Genomic DNA, 2,220 nt, shown 5'->3' with positions numbered 1-2,220 from the left:
CATCATGCATAACTAAGATAATATTTGAAGAAGTTTTTGATGGTTCAACATAAAGAGGAAGTGGCTCCATAGGTCCTTGTTTGTTTTACCTATAAAAGACTGAAGTGGAATATCAAAGACCTAAGATAATGTTACAACCATTTGACGTGACTAAGTAGAATTAAAGTTGTGTTGTTATATGTGTGGTTCCTTTTCTACAGACAATGAGAGTACATAATGAAATCTGGATTGTGGTAGACCAAGTAATGAACGATGCATAATTCCTTTTGGAGAAGATGGACATACTTTTGAAAGATTATTAATTTTAATGGATGTACTATCCTGGGAAAGGAAATGTTGTTGCAGGTGGTTAAAGTCACGAGGAGACATAATTATATGGTTGGAGTTTAGTGGAAGTTTCAACAATTTAAATTTGTGATATGAGCTGGATAGACACTTAACAAGAAACAACACTTTAAGGAGGCTTAAGGTCATCTCAATGGAGGATAATGCCATCCAAGAAAGAAGTCAAACTCATTGAACAATGAGTGTCATGTCCTTTTCACAAACACTTGGTGGAATTGAAAGGAAAGCAAGAAAAAATCAAGAACACAAATAGAAACACAATTGAAATATGTAATTAACTAAAATTGGACAGAATTGAAAGAGGAAACATATCTACCGATTAAAATCATCCAAAGAACACAATGAACCGATTAGAAACTCAAGAACAGCACAAGAACCAAAATAAACGGTGGAAAGATGAAGAACACATAAAGAACTCTAAACTACCGATTGAAAACAGAAATTGAGATGAAGAAATGAGACTTAGGTGATTGAAGACCGCTGGAATGGAATTTGGAGTTGCTCACGCCACTTGGTGATGGATTTCCAAGATGAGTGAAGGAAGTCGCCACTTGAAGCACTCCAAAAGCTCACAAGATGAGACTAAGCTAAGAGATCAAAATCTCACACAATTCTCTCTCCAAATGAGTAGAGTTTCTCTATATCAATTATCCAATTCTGCATTTAAAAGAGCCCAACCTCTCTATTTATACTAGAAGAGGGATGAAATGAAACACAAATGAAACTCAAAGTTCCCTCCAAATTCAAATGCAAATTGGTGCCACCTTGTCATGAAGTAAGTGTGATGCACTTCCTATTTTCAGCACCTCCTAAAATGCGACTACACCCCCCTAACTATTCACACCTTTTTATTTAATATCCACACCTCCTACAACTATACAAAAGTAATTCAAATGATGCTCTTTTATTTAATGCTTGGTCTTGCCCCTCATGGTTTGGACTTGGGCTTTCTTGGGGTTGGGCTTTGGGCTTGGGCCTCATCTTTTGCAAAGACTAATAAGAAAAACTTTAAATGCTTTGGCCCTTGTCCATTTCTTCTATTGATAACATCTTTTTTATTCTCATCATACTCCCTAAGTTGGAGAGAATTCGTCCACGAATTCATTACTACTACATAAAACAAAGTCAGATTGCAATTAGATAAGAGAATAGAAGAAGAAATAGGCAAACTGGACTTAGTACTTTGAAATGTTGGGAGTTCAGAAAAAGATGTTCTATATACAGACCATGTTGGACAAGATTGTTTAGAAATGATATTATTTGGAAAACTAGAAGGTATGAAAAAATCATCCTTAACATTCTTTATCCAATATGGTGTATAAGTAGGAACCTTGGGTAATGAAAAAGATAAGGAAGGAAAACACCTTGGAGATGAAAGGATAAGACCCATGTCAAATTGGCCTTCTTTGTCTTTTTCATTGTCACTTGTGGTAGGTGGTTGACTTAGGTCTTGTTTTACCGTGTTTATCATTAAGGTTTGTTTTAGTGGACAATGAAGAGCTTTGTGCCCAAAACCTAAACATTTAAAACATTTCATTTTTGAAGTTTTGGTAGGTGACTTAGGAGTAGAAGGATTTGGAATAGAAACTTTTTTTTGGAGAAGTGATTTGTTTGGAAAAATTGGAAGAAGAAATTTGAGTCGAAATTTTGTTTGCACCCTTCCTAGAATAGTTGGAGAAACCAGCATCATGAGTAGTTTTGAAAGTTGTTTTCAAAAGATATGATTCCACCTTGATGGTTATGCGAAGCACTTTCTTAAAAGAAGAGTACTCATTTAATTCTACAAATTCTCTAATATCTTTTCTCAAACCACGTACAAACCATTTTATCTTTGACTCTTCATTAGCATGCATATTCATTTTAGTCAAAGTTGTT

The sequence above is a fragment of the Phaseolus vulgaris genome, unplaced genomic scaffold (genome assembly GCF_000499845.2).
Source record: "Phaseolus vulgaris cultivar G19833 unplaced genomic scaffold, P. vulgaris v2.0 scaffold_213, whole genome shotgun sequence".
Lineage (NCBI taxonomy): Eukaryota > Viridiplantae > Streptophyta > Magnoliopsida > Fabales > Fabaceae > Phaseolus > Phaseolus vulgaris.
This window is presented reverse-complemented; position numbering follows the sequence as displayed.